The sequence below is a fragment of the Notolabrus celidotus genome, chromosome 2 (assembly GCF_009762535.1).
Source record: "Notolabrus celidotus isolate fNotCel1 chromosome 2, fNotCel1.pri, whole genome shotgun sequence".
Classification (NCBI taxonomy): domain Eukaryota; kingdom Metazoa; phylum Chordata; class Actinopteri; order Labriformes; family Labridae; genus Notolabrus; species Notolabrus celidotus.
In genome coordinates this window covers 2,932,507-2,953,733 of record NC_048273.1, presented here as the reverse complement: position 1 = coordinate 2,953,733, position 21,227 = coordinate 2,932,507, and the positions used below count along the sequence as shown (strand labels likewise).

Here is a 21,227-nt window from a genome sequence, read left to right as displayed (position 1 = left end):
GCTTTAAGAGCCGTCTGGCAGTCAAAAGAGCCGGCTCTCTTAAAAGAGACGAACTTCTCATCACTACTAACCCGAACCCTAACCCTAATCATAACCCTATGGACAAAATGACAGAGATTAATGATGATGTCTCAACACTAAAGTAGTCACGAAAGACACAGACAGGGAACCACGTTAGCACCACCAGAGACACTCATAGGGATGGAAAAAGCATCATTCAACCAACCAAACAGAACGAGTACCTCCTGGAAAAGATGATCTCCTCAAACATCACAACATCACGTCTGCCCAATGCTTCCATCATTCCAGTAATCCAGAGTAGAGCTCCTGCTCCCCGAGGGCCTGATCTTACGTACACGAAGGTATTCCTCAGGGGAGTGAGAACATGATGTGGGGTCATGTTTCATCAGAAATACAAGATTTCTAATTAAGCGTTACATCAGCTGTTTGTAGATTTGGTAAGAAATCCGATCAAATCGATGTGGAGCCGGTAAACATAATTCAGATGTGATTACGAAACAGCGAGCCTGCGTGTGACCATCTGCGGACAGGATGATGAATAACATACATGACGTACCTTTGAATGGTGTTTACCCAACAAGGCTACAGTAAACACAATTTACATCCTTTTTACCCCAGCATGCTGGATGTGCTAGGGTAGTTTATAATTGAGTCTAGCGGTGCATGAACTTTCTACAGCTGCAATCTGTCTAAGCACAGCTCCTTTCTCCCCGTGCAGGCCGCTTTTCTTTTGTCGTCTCTGACTCACGTCGCAACAGTCTCCAAATGTGAGGGATCTTGATGAAAGCCGAATGTAATTATTAGTGTGGTACTTCAAGGGCGGTGGCAGGATCTTTACATGGTTCAGTGAACAACACGCTCTCTGTTTGAATGAAGAACATTTGCCTCCTTTCAAGGGCAATTATTTCAACCCTCAGTCAACACCCCCCGACCGACCCCCACTCCCCCTGAATGTCAATGCAATGGAACTGGATTGATGTAGAAGTTATCCAACGCTCTCACAATATATTGAAGCTATTACACCTTTCCCTTACCTCGCCATCAGCTCTGTAGTGCCTCGTATTTTTCATCGTATGCAGCAGAATAACTTTGTAGCGTGTCATCTCTTCTCAGAGTGGTTCTCAACTCGGTTATTCGTCTGTGAAACGGCAAGCGAGAGGAAAAGAATTTCAAAGAATCCTCTTCAAGGAGTGGGGGAACAAAACCGGGCGAGCTGCATGAGTGCATCAGGTTTCTGTGGTTTGGCTCGCTCCTACAAAGCTTTCCAATCCCTCTTAAGTACGGGATCAATCGTAAGTGCCATCAGCCTCCCACCGTCACCACTTGGCTGCATGATTGATGCAAATGTGCGGTTCATGTAAAGATCTGGACGTGCTGAATGATGCGATCCATAATGCGTAGGAACACGGGCAGTGTGGTCGAGCTGATTGGGCGGAACTGTCGGGAGTTGAAAAAGACTGAGAGTGAGAGTGGATGAGTGGCAGCGAACAGAGAGGGATGGGGAGACGAAGACAAGGCCCTGCACAGAGCCGAAGGCTTGAACAGGGGATGTGGAAGTGTCAAGCTTTTTCTTTTTTTTACCTTGGTTTGACGGTATTGTTGCAATGATATGCTGACAGAGCTTTGAAGGCACACTTCACTGTAGTATATATACTTCTCCAGCTCAGAGGATTTGTATCAGTCCTCAGAGGTTATGCTGGATGATGACAGACATATGTAAGCACAAAACGACAGCTGCAGAAAAGTAGAGGAGTACCAACCTAATGCCATCCTATGGTTCAGGTGCTTTAACACCTCCTCTGCTGTCACTGCTTTGCTCTCATTCTTCTGGGGTTTTTTTGCACTAAATTAAGACCAGTTATCAGACACAACCACCAGCTTATTTTACAAACCATCACTAGCGTTTCAAAATGCATGAAACCTTTAAACCTGCAACCTGTAACTATGCATTCAAGGACAATGGTAACCACTTTGTGCAATCATGAATACTTGACAGTGTGACAAAAAACCCTCAAGAACTCAAGAAAGTTTGCAGAGACACAGAAGTGCTGCAACTCTGCAGTAAAGTACCATCAAATCTGTTATATAGGTCACACTGGAATATAATGCACAATCTGTTTTGGGGTCTCCTGGAGGGAAACAGGTTTTCTGTAACTATTTATTAATAAGAAACGAGTCATGAATTTATTACAACACCATTTCTGTTATTTTAATTTGAAAAAAAAAAACAGGAAAAACAAACACAGGTCATGCAGACTAAGCTTTCTGATCAGGCTGACTGCAGAAACCAAACATGAAGACTTTGATTGCATTCAGTAAATTCTGCAATGTGCAGCTTCTGTGCAGCTGTGTAGCTCCTCCTAAGACCATCTGTTTTTTGCCTTGTAAAGTTTGCAATGTTTCTATAGCTATGGTAGTTAAGCTTAGAATACTGAAAGTGCCATGTGAGTAAACCTTCCAGGCTCTGAGATTGAATTAAAATAATCAAAGTATGTACAAAAGCTCTGGGAATTAATTTATACAAGGATGTTAAAGTGGTAAGGATATTGCACAGTGCATTGCATGGTTATTGCACGGTGTACAGGTTATAGTTCAGTGATCAGAGGGAAGAGTTGTAAAGTCTGATGGCCACAGGCAGGAATGACTTCCTGTGGCGTTCTGTGGTGCATTTAGAGGGAATGAGTCTGAATGTGTCTGTGTTTCACCAGCACGTTGTAGAGAGGGGGGGGTGTGATGGTGTGGAGCTTTAACGGAGTCCTCCTCTCTGTCTCCACCGTCAGAGAGTCAAGCTCCACCCCGACAACATCACTGGCCTTACGGATGAGTTTGTTCAGTTTACGCACGCCACTTTACATACGTTACTTTACGCATGCTACTTTACATATGCTACTTTACGTACGCTACTCTACGTACGCTACTTTATGTACGCTACTTTACGTATGCTACTTTACATATGCTACTTACGTACGCTACTTTACGTATGCTACTTTATGTATGCCACTTTACGTACGCTACTTTACGTACGCTACTTTACGTAAGCTACTTTACGTACGTTATTTACGTACGCTACTTTACGTTTGCTACTTTACGTATGCTACTTTACATATGCTACTTTACGTTTGCTACTTTACGTATGCTACTTTACGTATGCTATGTAACGTACGCTACTTTACGTACACTACTTTACGTACACTACTTTACGTACGCTACTTTACGTACGCTACTTTACGTTTGCTATTTTACGTTTGCTACTTTACGTATGCTACTTTACGTACGCTACTTTACGTACGCTACTTTACGTACGCTACTTTACGTACGCTACTTTACGTGCGCTACTTTACGTACGCTACTTTACGTATGCTACTTTACGTATGCTACTTTACGTATGCTACTTTATGTACGCTACTTTACGTACGCTACTTTACGTACGCTACTTTACGTATGCTACTTTACGTATGCTACTTACGTACGCTACTTTACGTACGCTACTTTACGTACGCTACTTTAGGTATGCTACTTTACGTACGCTACTTTACGTACGCTACTTTAGGTATGCTACTTTACGTACGCTACTTTACGTATGCTACTTTACGTACGCTACTTTACGTACGCTACTTTATGTACGCTACTTTACGTACGCTACTTTACGTACGCTACTTTACGTACGCTACTTTACGTATGCTACTTTACGTATGCTACTTTATGTACGCTACTTTACGTTTGCTACTTTACGTATGCTACTTTACGTATGCTACTTTACGTTTGCTACTTTACGTATGCTACTTTATGTATGCTACTTTACGTACGCTACTTTACGTATGCTACTTTACGTATGCTACTTACGTACGCTACTTTACGTACGCTACTTTACGTACGCTACTTTAGGTATGCTACTTTACGTACGCTACTTTACGTACGCTACTTTATGTACGCTACTTTACGTATGCTACTTTACGTACGCTACTTTACGTACGCTACTATACGTACGCTACTTTATGTACGCTACTTTACGTACGCTACTTTACGTACGCTACTTTACGTATGCTACTTTACGTATGCTACTTTATGTACGCTACTTTACGTTTGCTACTTTACGTATGCTACTTTACGTATGCTACTTTATGTTTGCTACTTTACGTATGCTACTTTATGTATGCTACTTTATGTACGCTACTTTACGTTTGCTACTTCACGTACGCTGCTTTAGGTACACTACTTTACATACACTACTTTACGTATGCTACTTTACGTATGCTACTTTATGTATGCTACTGTACGTTTGCTACTCTATGTATGCTACTTTATGTATGCTACTCTATGTATGCTACTTTACGTTTGCTACTTTACGTATGCTACTTTACATACACCACTTTACGTACACTACTTTAGGTACGCTACTTGACGTACGCTACTTGACGTACGCTACTTTACGTACGCTACTTTACGTACGCTACTTTACGTACGCTACTTTATGTATGCTACTTAACATACACTTAGCAGCAACAGCAACTCTGTACAACACTTCACATACAATGCTCTATGTACGCCACTTTACATATATCACTTTAAATATACCACCTTATGTACGCCACTTAACCTTCTTCACTTCATGTACACCATTTTACGTACACCACTGTCCATGTGCTACATGTGCCGATCTTTAATAATTATACAAGACTTATTTCACACCAAGATTAAAGACTAAAGGTTAGACACAGAGAGAAGACTTTGGGGATCTGCCCTTAATGTTATTTATTAGATCACTGATGCTTTTGGACTTGTATCAGGGCATATGCTGATCAAATCTTCTACAGATAAATAAAAAATAAGTCAGACTAACTTATTTAGGTGTTGAAATACTTCACAATTTTAACTCAGTCAGTGCTGAGTTACAATAAATACATCATGTTCTCTTCATCCTCGTCTGGTCTGCAGCCCAGTGTGAGGTCCAGAGTAAGCAGGCTATTTCTGTCCGTGTCCTAACGAGAGGCATGTCTTTGATTTTGTATGGAGAGCTACTAGATTAAAGATGAGATTAACAAATAGCTGAATAAAGACTTGTAGCCCGTCCCAGTTGTTCCTGACTCTGCCACAGAAGGTGACTCTGGGATTGACATGAAGTCCAAGGCAAGGTAGTGAGGTCTGTTTTCTCTCCTTCCCTTCCTAATGTTTTTATTTAATCTTCTAAATTTAGTAAATGTGATGTAGTATTAAAGTTTGTTTTATAAGGCTTTGCTGCAGACTAGTATCCCAGAGGTCTTTGCATCCAAGCTGAGTGTTAAAACACTGCTTCTTGCACTGCTGCACCAATACTGATGAAGTGCGCCCACATGTCATCGGCCCTGAGGGACCTCTAATAAGATGCTTAAAAATTCTATTAAACTAAATCACAAGATAGCAAACAATACAGTTGTGCTTGTGCCATAACTCTTTTATCCCCGTCTCTATTTTGTTGGCTTTAATAAGGGAGATATTGCGAGTGTTGGCTTTATAAATGGCACATGGTCCTCATTGCTCAACCAGAACTTAGTTAACATTAAAAAAGGAAATCTAGGCCATTTGAAAAAATAAAACTGTGGTGTATAAAAGATTTGTGTCTTTGAATACAAAACACTCCCTTTTAGTTTTAGGTTTCAGATAATTACACCCCAGTGCAGAGAATTAAATTATCTACCACCATTATCTCTTTACATAATGCAACTTTTAAATTAATCACACGGCCTGCTTTTTCTTCTATATTTGTTGTGCAAGTAGCTCAGAGCAAAACACTAAAAGCAATTGTATTCACAACCCTATTACCGCCTGAGGCCTGTTTGGCTGGAACACCTCGATGAAAGAATAAAAACTAATGGATTATTTGTTGCAGTGCAGGTAAGATGCAGGAAGACATAAAAAATGAGTCTAATATCATTATTAAAATATTACACTTTACACTGCTGTGATGACCCAGCACTTTCTATTGTGTCAGCCTCAGTATTATATGTACTCTGCGTAACCTGAGGCTGGATTTATCGCTGCTTCAGTTCCCTTTAAGGGACGTGTCTTCTTCTCTGTTGTGTTGCTGGCAGAAGGAACACTTGCAAATCAAATAAAGGAACATCACACTTTAGCCAGAAGGGATAGTGTTATTGTTTGCAGACAGGGTTTGGATTATGGAAAGCAGTTAGATTGTTTGATATTAGCTTTTTACTTGACGATGGGCTGCACACTGGTGAAGTGGTTAGTGCCGTTGCCTCTGAACATTCTCTGGTCAGGCAGATTCCTTCCTGTGTGGAGTTTGCATGTTCTCCCTGTGCATGCATGGGTTCTTCAGGGTACTCCAGCTTCCTCCCACAGTCCAAAAACATGATCACAAGGTTGTGGTCTTTGCATCCAAGCCTGATTGGCCAGCCCTGTGATAGGCGAGCGACCGGTCCAGGATGGATGGACTTCACATTAATGTCAGATTTTACCGAAATATTCAAAGGCTCTTATTCCTGAAGCAAGATTTGTTAAATGCATTTAAAATAACTGCATATGATTTAATTTCTGGCATTTTATATTGTGCTTCCTTAGCCACGTTAAAATCAGCCATAAAACCTATAAATTCTTGGATTTTAATTTTACTGTATCATTCAGTTTAACTTTCTAACTTTGGATATTAGGAAAAATATAATGGTCACACTTTAGCATCCATTTACTGATTAGCACGGCAAAATTTAGGCACACAACACAGGCACAAAAGACCTTAATAAAGGAGGTGAATGCTGTTAAAAGCAGAAACTAGTTTAACTATGTGGCAAAAAACAGACACATGAGTGATCACTCGTTTCTAGAGAAAGGTCATTGAAGTTGTGCTTTGCTGATGAGATGTTACCAATGAAGTTCTGCAAAAGTAGTTTTCTAAAACACTGTGATCTGATGCTAGAGTAGTGAATAACACATGTGAGCAATGTTTTCTTGGTGGAGGGTTGGCAAACTGTTTCAACAGTTGCTGTTGCAAAGATTGCAGACAAGAGGAAACAATATGTCAGAAGTTACATGGGATTTCTTGCTAGCTAGCATCACAACAACAGCATAACTTGGCAAATAAGAAAAAGATAGTATCACAAAAACAACATAATGTCTTCAGGAAACCAGAAAGTAGCTAGCATATCAACAACATGATGTCTTCAGGAAACCAGAAAGTAGCTAGCATCACAACAACATAATGTCTTCAGGAAACCAGAAAGTAGCTAGCATATCAACAACATGATGTCTTCAGGAAACCAGAAAGTAGCTAGCATCACAACAACATGATGTCTTCAGGAAACCAGAAAGTAGCTAGCATCACAACAACATGATGTCTTCAGGAAACCAGAAAGTAGCTAGCATCACAACAACATAATGTCTTCAGGAAACCAGAAAGTAGCTAGCATCACAACAACATAATGTCTTCAGGAAACCAGAAAGTAGCTAGCATCACAACAACATAATGTCTTCAGGAAACCAGAAAGTAGCTAGCATCCCAACAATATAATATCTTGGCAAACGAGAAAGTAGCTAGCATCACAACAATATAATATCTTGGCAAACGAAAAAAGTAGCTAGCATCACAACAACAACATGTCTTCAGGAAACCAGAAAATAGCTAGCATCACAACATAATGTCATCGTGAAACCAGAAAGTAGCTAGCATCACAAAAACAGAGTGACTTGGTGAACGAGAAAAAGCTAGCATCACAACAACATTATATCTAGGGGAAAGATAAAGAAGCTAGCATCACAACGACAGCATAACTTGGCAAATGAGAAAAAGCTAGTATCACAACAACAATGTCTTCAGGAAACCAGAAAGTAGCTAGCATCACAACAACATGATGTCTTCAGGAAACCAGAAAGTAGCTAGCATCACAACAACATGATGTCTTCAGGAAACCAGAAAGTAGCTAGCATCACAACAACATAATGTCTTGGCAAACGAGAAAGTAGCTAGCATCACAACAACATAATGTCTTCAGGAAACCAGAAAATAGCTAGCATCACAACAACAACATGTCTTCAGGAAACCAGAAAGTAGCTAGCACCACAACAATATAATATCTTGGCAAACGCGAAAGTAGCTAGCATCACAACAACATAATGTCATCAGGAAACCAGAAAGTAGCTAGCATCACAAAAACAGAGTGACTTGGTGAACGAGAAAGTAGCTAGCATCACGACAACATTATATCTAGGGGAAAGAGAAAGAAGCTAGCATCACAACAGCTTAACTTTGCAAATGAGAAAAAGCTAGCATCACAAAAACAATGTCTTCAGGAAACCAGAAAGTAGCTAGCATCACAATAAATGTTTTCAGGAAATGAGAAATAGGCTTGTATCACAACAATATAATATCTTGGCAAATTAGAAAGTAGCTAGCATCACAACATCATGACGTTTTCAGGAAACCAGAAAATAGCTAGCTTCACAACAACAGCATAACTTGGCAAACAAAAAAAGCTAGCATCACAAAAACAGAGACTTGGTGAATGAGAAAAAGCTAGCTTCACAACAACATAACACTTTGCCAAATGAGAGAAAGCTAGCATCACAATAAAAATATCTGGATGAATGAGAAATTAGCCAACATCACAACAACATGATGTCTTCAGGAAACTAGAACGTAGCTAGCATCACAAAAGCAGCATCTTTGCAAACTTGACAGGAAGCTTATTGTTTGGTTTTCTCATAGCTATGTTTGTTTCCTCATTTCAGGACCAGGGCGGTCTACTCCAGATCACAGCATCTTTAACTTTTAAGTGAAACTACTAGAGTTTGATAAGATGAGAGCCTATCAGATTAGAGTTGCAAACCCCACCTTAGGATCTATTTTGTTGAGGATGAACCAAAACAGTCTAAACAAATGTAGTGAAAGGTATTGGTCCCTTCTCCACAGACATGAGTCTGTGATATCAAGACAAGCTTTTGACTCAGGTGCCACCATCTGTATGTTTTCTATATTTATACAGTAGTTAAATGTTGTATCCGTAAGTGAGTGAGCGATATTCTGTTGTTGTTATTAACCCCGACCAGAGCTTCTAAGAACCTAAACAAAGCTCTTAAATCTGATCCACCGCTGGAAATAGCTCGACTCCAAAGGCAGGGACGCAGGCAGAATTTGCTTGTTTTGTTTCAGTGACATTCCCTAAACAAAAGCTGAAAAAAGAAGCCTGTCGTCTTTTAAGGGGGAGAACAAAAAATGAGGATATCTTCCAAGAGTTGCCAGAGGGATCTGTCTCTCTTCCCTTTTCCATCTCCCTCCTGTGACTGGGAGGGGGGTTTTCTGAGGAAACAACGGCGCTGTCAACAGCTAGTGCAGCGAGCGCTAGAGGCCAAACGGAGGAGGAAGCATCACTTAATGTAAGGGAATGGATTAGAGAGGCTGATTATGGCTCCGAGGTGAGAGCAGAACAAAGTGAAAGAAAGGAAAAGAGGGAGCAAAGCAAGAGGGAATTTGTCTGAAACGCATGCCCGGGTGAAGCCAAACATGTGGTGTGTGTGAGAGCGTACATGTTTAACTGTAGCTTCTTATTTGTGCGCCTTTGTCAGGGCATTTCATATTCATGCCTCATGTATGTGTTTGTATAATTTAATGAATGTGGATGTGTTTGCAAAAACAAATGCATTACATGGAAATATTTTGCAGCTCTGCTTCTAAAAATGTATTACAGAAAATGATGCACTAAATATTTCTGAACACTTTTAGATGTTTAAACAAATCAAACACTCTTTGAATGATTGAAGGCAAATTAATTCACTTTGGTAAATGCAAACAGCTTCTACTTCTCAACAGGTAAATATGTGCAGTGTGTTTCTGGGACTAAATTTGAGTGGTCAACAAGTGCAAACCAAGCAGCAACCTCCGGTCTCAAAATATGAAGCCCATGGGCAGGAAGTGTTTTAAAGTGCAATTCATTGAGCGTCCACTAGAGGCTGGCTGCAGAAACACAGGAAACCACATACACACCCATTCAAAGAAGACGATCTTTACAGCAGAAATAAACATGTTTACAGCCTGGCTCCAAAAACTGGCTTGCTTCTATGTAGCCAATTTCTCTAGCGGCACACACTAGGGGGTGAATTTTTTTTCTAGCACAACAGTTCAGAAGATATTAAGATTCCAAGTTTTCCCCAAATAAGGAGATGATTCAGATTCAGATTCAGACAACTTTATTGATGCCAAGAAGGGCAATTCATTTACAGCTTACCATACAACAACCATACAACATTTAACATCTACAACACATCCATCATATATATATATATATATATATATATATATATGCTACAAGTCACAAGTCAAGCACCGGGTCTGTACATGACTGATTTAATTGACAGGCGGGAACACATAGCTGTTGGCTAGGGGGCTCAAAGCCTGCCTCATTACGTCACACTAAGGCTGTTTTCAAAACAGCCTGCTACGTAGTACTTACTAATGTAGGCTGCAGTATGTAGTGCCTGCTACATACTGCGTTTGCAGGTAGTCTGTAGTCTGACTGTTCTGTTGGATCTGGTCTGCAGGATGCTGGGCCAGACGTCACTGGATTTCTGGTTTCAGAATGAGGAAGTAAACAACAGCCAAGCTGATAGAGAAACTGCTTCTTTAGCATCACTAATGATTTAAAAAGTTAAGAAGTGAAATACACAACAGAAAAACTGAGTCCCCCCTTTAAGAAAGTAGAAATAAAGAAGTGGAACGAGCGCTGTGCATTATGGGAAACAGTTCATGAGGCAGACTGGTCCGATGCATGCTGTGAAATTTTCCTGAATCAGTAGACATCTGGGGAGTTTTGGCTTCCTGCAGATTCTGCTCTTGTTCACATACTACATACTGAATTTAGACCAAATCAGTATGAACTGCTTGTAGGCAGTTTCAAAAACAGCCTACATTTGGTTGAGTTCAGCATTCCCAATATGGCTCCCACCAACGATTGGCTTCAAAACAGCGCTCAGGAACAGACGGGTGACATCACGGATACTACGTCCATTATTTATACAGTGTATGGTGCAAACGTGTTGCAAAAATGTGATGAAGAAAAGGGCTGCAAAGGCAAATTCTGAAACACATACAATCCAAAATGTGCACCAACTCAACCCATGCTGCAAAAAGCTGCACACACAAACAGAATAAAGAAGTATGCAAATTCAAAAACATGCTCACCCATTTAACAAATGCATAAGAATAGACTACACATCCAGTCTAAGCCTGCAGGGCCCGTTTGTCACTATACATTAAAGTAATTAACTCATAAGCATCCAGTTTTTATAATCATGCTACTCAGCCTAACACAACATTATTATTTATGCATCTTAATACAAACATCATTCTGATTAAATATAGTTTCATTCTGTGTATTTCATAAATGTGCACGTTGGTAACCCTCTAGTCTTTGCAGTCCGCCATGAATCATTATCCTCCAGTAAGAAAAACTCCTCTATATGTCATGCTAGTGGTTCTGGTGTTGCTTCAGACTACAGTGAGATCATGATCCCCTTTGACCCCGGCCTTCACATCACACTCACGCTGTCCTCGCCTCCACTGAAGAAGATAAATGTGTAAAAAGTGACTTCCCTCCTGGCCTTTCACTCCTCTCACCATCCTGCCGGTGTGAGAAGCTGAGAGCGCTTTAGCTCCGTTTGTGCTGGTCGTAGTGGAGGGACGGTGTCATCAATCAGAAACAGCATAATAACTGACAAACATGACCCGGGCGCTCAGAATGAAAACACTGTGTACGGGCTGGGACTGTCACGAGTCACGCCACTCTGATCGAGCTCCAGTTTATCATCTATTGATCTGAATAATCTATACGCCGATGACATCATGATGTTTATATTACAGGTAGCACTTCATCTGTGTTAAAAGCTGCAATAATAATATATATTCATCCAGCTGCTGTTGTTGTTGTTTACTCATGCATTCACAGACATGAGAATGAACATCAGGAAAGAAGGCAACAAAGCAGCAGCTATTTTTCTCCTCAGTTTAGCACCTTTGATTTTGCTTGTATTAATCACAGTTCCTTCTTGCAAGCAGTCATGAAAAGCCATTAAGGTTTCACGCTATTGGCACAGCATGATTTGTGTGTGTACCATAAAAACATATATAGAACGTTTTTCAACCAATGTTATACATATTAATGGAAAATAATACTTACCAAGAATTAAATAACCAGCTTACACCCGGCAGACATTGAGATGGCTTAATGGCGTCTACGGGGGAATATCAACACTCTGGCCCAAACTCAATGTCCACCCTCAAGCACTCACTGACTTTGGGGTGCATTCCCTCTAATGGTGCGTTCACACCAAACGCCAACGATTGCGCTAGACGTGCGAATATGGACGCGCGAATACCGCGTGTAAACGAGTGCCAAGACACGAATATACGCGAGAGGGAGGGGGGCTCCCACGCCACAGCTGTCTGTTGTCATCAAACGGAAGACAGTGGAGGCTGGCTTGACCTTCGTTTCTGAAGTGGAGGCTGGCTTGACCGCAGTAACAAGGTTAAGCTCGCGGGCATTGAATGGGGAAGCCGGTTATATTAAAGTGGGCAGAGATAACTTCCTACTACAACAACCGATAGCTGACAGACAAAGTTTTTCACAACTCACCACATAATCCTCCTCCCTCTCTGTCCTCACAGTCAGCTCCTGTTTATTCCTCATCCCATAAGAACAGGTAGAGTCACAGAGTTTGGGGAAGCTGCACGGTGATAGAATCAAAGTGTCCCATATATTTCAGAAGAGGGAATCCCCGTTGGAATCTCCGCTGGTCCATACGTCACACAACACACGTTACCGGGGGATCTGCACGCCGATTGGCTATCGCGCCGTGATTCCTTCGCTTGAGTTCAGATATTTCAACTCTCGCGAATCATTCGCGCAAATGAATCCGCGAATGCGCGCAATTCACGCGAATGATGCGCGTTGTTCGCGCAAATCGCACCATTCGCGTCGCCGAATACGCGCTATACGTGCCGCCAGACTTCTACTCGCGTCTACTCGCGCCTCTGCATTGACTTTACATGTACTTCATTCTCGTATATAGCCTCTTAATATATTTTGAATTGTGTGGTTAAACAGTCTGTACTGTAAGAGCCTGGATCACATGGCAGTCGTTGTAGTTAAGTGAAATAGGATCTGGTGATAACACAGAGTGTTTTATTCTGAAAATTAACTGGATGTTTACATTTTGTTTTGGTGAAACCTGACTTCCTGTCCCGCTCCATCTGCTCTGATGCGTCGTGCTCCAGCATCCGGCACAAATAGAAGTCTTATGTATCTGATCCAGAGGACTCTGACCTGCCGGAACAGAGACGCAGCCGGAACAGAACACAATGTCCTGTTGGTGACGCCTACTAGTTAGCTCTATGAGATGCAACAGAGCGGATCCAGTGGAAGTTAACACATTGACTAGAATGGTGGAGTTTGGCCATTAGTCAACTCAGCTCTGTTCCTAATTTATGGTTAATTCTTTGCCGTTATATCATCTGAATGGATGCATTGTAAAATATAACCACCAGTGTAGTGTGCAAACTAAGAGCAAGGTAGACCAAATCTGTCTTTTGAAGCAGGCTGTAAACATGTTCCTTCTGCTGTGTGATTAGACGCTTTAACATGTGACCTAATGGGGATTCCTTGGCTTTGGGTGGCAGTTTCAAGTGGACACTTGAAGAACTGCAGGGTTTTTTTTTTTGCACCTTTCACATTGCCTTGTTTCTTCCTGTTGCCTCCACATTTGGTGAGAAACAATTCCAGGAAGTCCCGTCGACCAAACGCTGCGATGTGAGCAGACTCACACTTTGAAAGGCTCGTAGCGGAATCCATCGGCAAAAACTCGAGGGTGCTTTCAACTCGGTGAATCAGTCTGACTCACTTGTTGAGTTGTGGCTTCTCCAACATTCACCACAAAGGCCTTAATATACAAGGACGAAGAGTGAGTGATGGAGATTCTTGGACACAGAGTTTGATGAAGCAGAGGGATAAAACTAAGGAATGAAAAACTTGGCACATTTAAAGGGACAGTTCGCCTTGAAACTCTCCGTTGCATGAGAAGTCAGTCAGATTAAGATTCTTAATGTGGTCGATGTATTAAACTAAAAGCCCTCAGTAATAAGAGAGACAATTTGTTAACTACTTAAGATATCTCGTCTGGATTTTATGTCTTTGGTAGCCATAGAGACCAACCACCTCTTTGAGCATCCCTGCTCCGCTTTATGGAATCTAATATTGTTTGCAGGAGACTCTGTAATGAGTTTCATTTATACCGACTACATTCTGCCTTCCTTTCTTTTCTGCATTTTCATCAAAACTCTCAACCTCTCGCAGGAATATAAATGGCTGCATTGCCAAGTCTGTGGTGTTTGAATTGTTTCATTATAACGGCTGATGTGAAAAAACAACAACACTGTATTCCAAAAAACACACATCATCTTCAACCACGTCTGTGTTACACCGCAGAAGAGTATAACTACTCACTCTGAGGGTCCTCCTGAATACAATGAACTCAGAGAAACAGGATTTAAATTAATATGTCTGGAGTAAGCAGAATTCACTTGCAGGTAGGGCTGGGCGATAATTTGATAACAATAATTACAGCGATATAATCCTGATGTCATGGCAAAGGCTCTGTCCCCAATGTGGTGCTTGGTCTTGGTGATGGGGGACAGGAGGGTCTGCATCTGAGAATCTGAGGCGGTGAGATTAGGAGTGCTGTTTGAAGTGGTTGGTCAGGTATGAGGGGGGTGAGGTTATTGAGGGCTTTGAGCAGGACCTTGAAGTGGATTCGGTGGTGTATGGGGAGCAAGTGGAGGTGCTGGAGGATGGGTGTGATGTGAGATATTTCCTGATATAGATATGACAAATGTTTGATAAAAATCTGATATAAATAAACCTGTAATTACACCCCTCAACCACTGGAAAGGGAGGCGCTAATGAGCCTTAAACACTAGTTCCCACCCAACATTAGACAGAAGAAGAAGACCGCATTGAACAGCCAATCATGTCGCAGAGTCAATCAATCAATCAATCAATCTTTATTTGTATAGCGCCAAATCACAACAAACGTTATCTCAAGACTCTTTTACAAACATAGGAGGTCTAGACCACTCTATGTCAAATTATGAACAGAGACCCAACACCAAGACAGGGTAAGACTCAGTCTGACCCCACCTTAATCCATCATGAGCATTGCACATCGCAGTATGAAGCTAGTTACAGTGGTGAGGAAAAACTTCCTTTAACAGGCAGAAACCTCCAGCAGGACCAGACTCATGTTAGACAGCCATCATGCATCGACCGAGTTGGGTCTGGAAAGACAGATAGAGGGGAGTAAGAGAGAGAAGTGATAGTGATGAGACGAGTCGTAGAAGCTGTTGCCGCTGGAGTGCGGCACGTCCGTATCAGCTGGAGTCCAGATCGTCCGCAGCAGGAGGACGTCTACGGCAGCTCAGAGGAATCTACGAGACAAGGGAGCTCAGGGACTCCAGAAAGGTCTATGGTTAGTAACTTTAATGGGACAGGAAGAGTTAAAGTAAGTGATGAGGGGGTTGGGGGGAAGAAGGTGAGCTAGGATCCCAGTGTGTCAGTGCGCCAGTTCCCCCGGCAGTTTAGGCCTATAGCAGCATAACTAAGACCTAGTCCAAGCCTGATCCAGCTCTAACTATAAGCTTTATCAAAAAGGAAAGTTTGAAGCCTACTCTTAAAAGTAGAGAGGGTGTCTGCCTCCCGGTCCCTGACTTATAGGTGCTGCCAAAGCAGGGGTGCCTGATAGCTGAAGGCTCTACCTCCCATACTACTTTTAGAGACTTTAAGTGAGGACAACCTACGAGACAAGGGGGCTCAGGGACTCCAGAAAGGTCTATGGTTAGTTACTTTAATGGGACAGGAAGAGTAAAAGTAAGTGATAGAGGGGAGAGAGGGAAAGACAGGATCCCAGTGTGTCAGTCTAAGCCTATAGCAGCATAACTAAGACCTGGTCCAAGCCTGATCCAGCTCTAACTATAAGCTTTATCAAAAAGGAAAGTTTGAAGCCTACTCTTAAAAGTAGAGAGGGTGTCTGCCTCCCGGACCCTGACTGGTAGATGATTCCAAAGGAGAGGGGCCTGATAACTGAAGGTTCTACCTCCCATACTACTTTTAGAGATTTTAGGTGCAACTAGCAAGCCTGCATGTTGGGAGCGTAGAGTTCTAGAGGGGTAATAGGGCACTATGAGCTCTTTAAGATACGAGGGTGTCTGATTTTTAAGGGCTTTGTAGGTTAAAAGAAGGAGAGGTAGGCGGGGCTTAAGGATGTACACTGAGTCGACTCTGCTTGAACTCTTAACTTCATACACTTCATTAAATCTACTTTCAGGATGTGGGTAAAGGAAGAGCTCAGAGACAACTTCCACCGTGATCGTAGGACAACTGAACACTGAATAACCGTGATGCATTCACTGCACTGTGGGAAACAACAGCACTCTGCCTGTAACCCTTAGTAACCTTAAAGAGGAGAGCACAACTCAAAACAATACTCTGCTACACTGATACACAGAATACAGTTTGATATTTCTTTGATGTAAATTTAAATCAAATTATGCAAATAAGCTCAACCTGAGAAAAATAAGAATCTACAAACTAAAACTTCACAGAAATCTGATCTTACATTAAAGACCTGCTTCCTGTTAGCAACTGAATCCAGATACAAGCTAACAAACCGTCTTCAACTTTCACTCAGGAGCAAAAATCTGACTTTACATTTAAATTAAATAATTTTAATCATTGCTTTAACATTTATTTGTCTTATTTAATTATTTATTTATCTATTTTATTCCCTGTATTTATCTGATCTTGTCAATGCTGCCTTATTTTAAACTTTTCTTTTCACTCTTACTTAATTTAATAATTTTACTGTATTTATTTTATTTTTAAGTATTTTATTTCTAATCATGCCTTTTTTAATTTTAACATTGCTGTTGTTTTCTGTCTCTCTGTTATTTAGTGAAGCACTTTGGGCTGCATGTTAATATGTATGAAAGGTGCTATTTAGATAAAGTTGAGTTGATATTTATCGGGATGATTATCGATATTGACTGATATGAAATATTTTATCGTCATACATAATTTTCAATATGACCCAGGTGGATCCCTTGAAGGGACTCTGCAGTCTTTCCCCCTCCTGCAGAGCTGCACGACCTAAAACGTATGTCCCAGTTTGTCCAACGAGCTGCACAGCGTCCCCTCGGTTAGCCTTGTCACCTTCAATCCCAAATTGCAAACCCCAAAACCACACTTGGAGTCGGTACCAGGGGCACCGCTGCATTAAAGGAGAGGAAACACAGCCGACCTTTATTGAACCAAATCGACTCATTTGCTGTGTTGCCGTTTCGCCGGCTGAAGGAAAGCAGATGCAGGTCGGCGCTGAAGAGAGGCCAGTTCTAAAGGAATCAGTGTGTCCGCTTTGATTACCTGAAAAGGTGCAGATGTCATTGCAGCGCTGCTTCAGTGAGAAAGTGTGAAATGGGACTAATTCAAGGAGCAGCATCAGTTTGTGCAGACGCTGTTTTCAAAAGTTAGACGCCTCTTTCAGCGCTATTAAAGTAATAATCCACGCAGAGGACGACAGACTGATACTGAAGAGTCACCTCATATACCCTGCTGTTCAACATGTGTGTGTGTGTGTGTGTTCATGACGTCTTGGACATATTCTCGGCAAGGCTAGAGGATGTGAAGGGAGTTATTGATTGTGTTATACCTTCATTGAAGAGTGTGAATGGGTTTTGTGTTTGTGTTTTTGAACTCGCTCTAGCTTTGTTGTGCACTGAAGAGTGCTTAAACACAGGTTAGTATCTCTGAGCTGAGACAGAGTTAGACTTTAAAGATTGTAACTGACGTCATTTCATTATTCCAACACATCTGAAGGGTTTGCTGAAAGTGGTGAATATCCTTGTAGTTTAGATTTAAATACACATCTGTATCCTCGTGACAGCTTGAAGAAGGATGAGCTGTGTTAGGAAAACTTATTTTGAGTTACTAGAGACAGCTGAAATATAGTAATTTCCTTATGTGTACATGAAGTGCAAATAAACACAACATTTAAATATCTCAAGACGCTTTTACAAACAGAGCAGGTCTAGACCACTCTATGTCAAATTATGAACAGAGACCCAGAATCAAGACTCAGTCTGACCCCACCTTAATCCATCATGAGCATTGCACCTCGCAGTATTTAGCTAGTTACAGTGGCGGGGACAAACTTCCTTTAACAGGCAGAAACCTCCAGCAGGACCAGACTCATGTTAGACACATCTTCTGAGACTGATTTGGGTCTGGAAAGAGGGATAGAGGAGAATAAGAGAGAGAGGGAGCGGCGATAGTGATGAGATGAGTTGTAGAAGCTGTTGGTGCTGGAGTCCAGCATGTCCGTATCAGCTGGAGTCTGGAATGTCCACAGCAGGAGGACGTCTACGAGACATGGGAGCTCAGGGACTCCAGAGAGGTCTATGGTTAGTAACTTTAATGGGACAGGAAGAGTTAAAGTAGGTGATGGGGGAAGATAGGATTATATAGTGTCAGTGTGCCAGTTCTCCCGTCTAAGCCTATAGCAGCATAACTAAGAGCTGGTCCAAGCCTGATGGAGAGAGGGATAGAGGGAAATGAAGAGAGAGAGAGAGAGAGAGAGAGAGAGAGAGAGAGAGAGAGAGAGAGAGAGAGAGAGAGAGAGAGAGAGAGAGAGAGAGAGAGAGAGAGAGAGAGAGAGAGAGAGATAGTGGGGAGACAGATAGTAGTAGTTGTAGCAGCTGGAGTCTGGCACGTCCACAGCAGCAGAGATCCAGAGGAACCTACGAGACAAGGGAGCTCAGGGACTCCAGAAAGGTCTAAGAAAAGAGAGAAGAGAGGGAGACCAGAAGAAAGAAAAAGAGGAGAAGAAATGGTGAAGGAATGACAGAGGGAAAGGACAGGATAGGAAAGGGAGACATAAAGGATGAAGAAACATGGAAAGAAAGAAAGAAAGAAAGAAAGAAAGAAAGAAAGAAAGAAAGAAAGAAAGAAAGAAAGAAAGAAAGAAAGAAAAAAGAAAGTGAAAGAAGAAATGAACGGAAAGGGGAATAAAAGAAAGAAAGAAAGAAAGAAAGAAAGAAAGAAAGAAAGAAAGAAAGAAAGAAAGAAAGGATGAATAACAGACCCCAAAAAAGGAATCTACAGCAGAGATCCAGAGGAACCTACGAGACAAGGGAGCTCAGGGACTCCAGAAAGGTCTATGGTTAGGAACTTTAATGGGACAGGAAGTGTTAAAGTAAGTGATGGCGGGGGAAGATACGATCCCAGTGTGTCAGTGTGTCAGTTTCCCCGGCAGTCTAAGCCGATAGCAGCATACCTAAGACCTGGTCCAAGCCTGATCCAGCTCTAACTATAAGCTTTATCAAAAAGGAAAGTTTGAAGCCTACTCTTAAAAGTAGAGAGGGTGTCTGCCTCCCGGACGGTTTGTTGTTGTAGTTAAGTGAAATACGATCTGGTGATAACACAGAGTGTTTTATTCTGAAAATTAACCGGATGTTTGCATTTTGTTTTGGTGAAACCTGACTTCCTGTCTCGCTCCATCTGCTCTGTGGAGATTGATGCGTCGTGCTCCGGCATCCGGCAAACATAGAAGTCTTGTGTTTCTGATCCAGAGGACTCTGACCTGCTGGATCAGAGACGCAGCCGGAACAGAACACATCATCCTGTTCGTGACGCCCACTAGTTGGCTCTTCTCATTGGCTATTGCGGGTATTCCATTGAAAGAACATCTGTGATATTCATGATCCCAGGTCGGTCTTGAGCGACGAAGTTGTCAGGTAGACTCCACAAACTTGAGGATTTTTGGGACGGATAGTGTTTACAACAGGCCTCGAATCACTCCGACTATACTCTGATCTTTCCCCTTACGCTTCAGTAACCTTCACATGTATATAACGCTGTCTAAACCCTGTGGAGAGATCAACCCTCCTAAAGAAGCTCAGAGGCTACAAACACTTTCATCTCCCTGTGTCATGACTCACGCTTGTGGCTTAAAGCGTGCTCCTCTTCCTCCCATACGTCTCCTTTCCTCTCTTCCTTCTCCTCCGTCTTCCTGTTCATAAATCAATTTTCCTTACACACTCTTCCGCTGTCTTTGCATAACTTACAACCTCAGGTTTAGCACAGAACCGCTGCTCCTCCATTCATTTTTCATAACCCACTTCACTGCAAAGACAGAGGGGGAGAGAGCTCATGCGTGCACGTGTGTTTGCATGTATGTGTGGGTGGCGGCGGCGGAGGTGCTGGTGGTGGTAATGGGGTGCTTAGGGGATGCCCAAGGCGAGACAGAATGTAAGCACAGCATGAGTAATGAAATAATGACTGAAATATAAAAGGAGGAGGCAGGCCTCTCTGCTCTCTCTATCCGGGGGCCGACAGGTGTTTGCCGGAGCACCGGTGCAGAATCCATTAGACAAGAAGTAAGGGTGATGTAATTACAAGCCACTTGCGTCAAGACAATGCTTCATCTGCTTGCTCACGTACCCCTTGAAAGAAAAGCAAACTGGTGGCTGTGTGGTCCGTCCTCTGGGTCTGTCTCTCAAACAGAGATCAGGCCTTGCAGGAGTCTGGAGGGTTGAGACTTTAAACGGTCCTTCAGCACTGTTAGGCTCTTGCAGCGTTCTCCAGTCATGGCAACTTTGACCTGAGAGTCTATTTCTCACACACATCATCATCATGTCATCAAACTCACTTTTATTATGCATTCAAAATATGAACTCTCTCAGGTCTGCAATGTCTTATAAACTTAAAAAGGTCACCTCAACCACAACCATACTTGTTGGTGCACCATTCAAAACCTCCAGAGTGGGCAACTGTGCCAATGAGGAGAGAGAGCTCTGGTGATGTTGACATTATTGACCTTTAACTCCTGAGTCTTATTCAGAAACCGTGCAGGTTGACTGTCCTCTCAGACCCTCCTCAACATCTTCGGTTGGGTCTGTTGAAGCTGTGTTCTCACCTTCCCATCAACCAGAGGCTCTGATAATGGGATAGAGGGTTTTTTTTTTAGTTTGGGGTTGTATAACAATAATAATGATAATAATAATAATAATTGATAAAAACTCATGCAGCGCTTGCAAAACAGATAAAAGTATAGGACACAGAAAGACAGAGCAGAGGTGTGGAGGGAGTAGAGGTCATATGTTGGAGGCTTTTTTGAAGAGATAT

The 21,227-nt window shown here is 42.0% G+C and overlaps 1 protein-coding gene across 1 annotated transcript in view; it reads left to right on the top strand.

The window, feature by feature from the left end:
* The window catches only part of kdm4b (lysine (K)-specific demethylase 4B), a 108,750-nt gene that overhangs the window by 10,363 nt on the left and 77,160 nt on the right, over positions 1-21,227 (top strand). The gene's annotated exons all lie outside the window — the stretch shown is intronic.